Source organism: Galeopterus variegatus, unplaced genomic scaffold (assembly GCF_000696425.1).
Source record: "Galeopterus variegatus unplaced genomic scaffold, G_variegatus-3.0.2 Scaffold11, whole genome shotgun sequence".
In the NCBI taxonomy this organism is placed as follows: Eukaryota; Metazoa; Chordata; class Mammalia; order Dermoptera; family Cynocephalidae; genus Galeopterus; species Galeopterus variegatus.
The window spans coordinates 1,658,064-1,658,783 of record NW_007726122.1 but is presented as its reverse complement, the minus strand read 5'-3'; positions in this window follow the sequence as shown (position 1 = coordinate 1,658,783).

The window sequence follows — 720 nt, the reverse complement described above, 5'->3', positions numbered from 1 at the left end:
CACACACACATCTGCCACCTGGCACAAATGTTAAGTGATTGTATTAATGAATAGATGCTCTTTTCCAAACCTCTTGAATTGACTGAAAGAAGTTTTAACTATACTTTAGAAAGAAAACGTGATTTTTCTCCAGTAACTCTTAATGTAATTTTGGCTTTAAAATATTTTGTCCTTTCAGTCTAATTGCATTGAAAAATACTACTGTTAAGTAGGCTCATCGCCCATACACCAGAGTTTCACATTCTACTATTAGAGTAATTTTTTCTTTTTGGTTTTCAGTGCCCCCCCCCCTTTTATTTATTTATTTAGTTTTGACTAGGCCCATTATAAAATTTATTGGTAATGAGTAATGGATCATTATTACTTATTCTAATTATAATGACAAAGCAGCACAGATTAGTGGTTAAGAGTGTAGGCTCAGGAATTAGAGTGCTAATATTTTATTTTTGTTTTTGTTTTTGCTAAAAGGGGAATTTATTTAATGTAAATGTGTACATTAATAAAAAAGATCTCAAATCAGCACATCAGTGTCCCTGTTAATATTATAAGGTAGCTTAATTTACTCATAAGGTGCCAAGGACTTTCATTTATACTAGCACTGGCCTCCAGGGTGTAACAAGACTCTTCTCAAAAAGTCCAGTAGCCATTTCCTTAGTTCAATCACTAAAATATTTCTGAGAAAATAAGAGCTGTGCTACTATTGAGGAAAGCTATTATGTC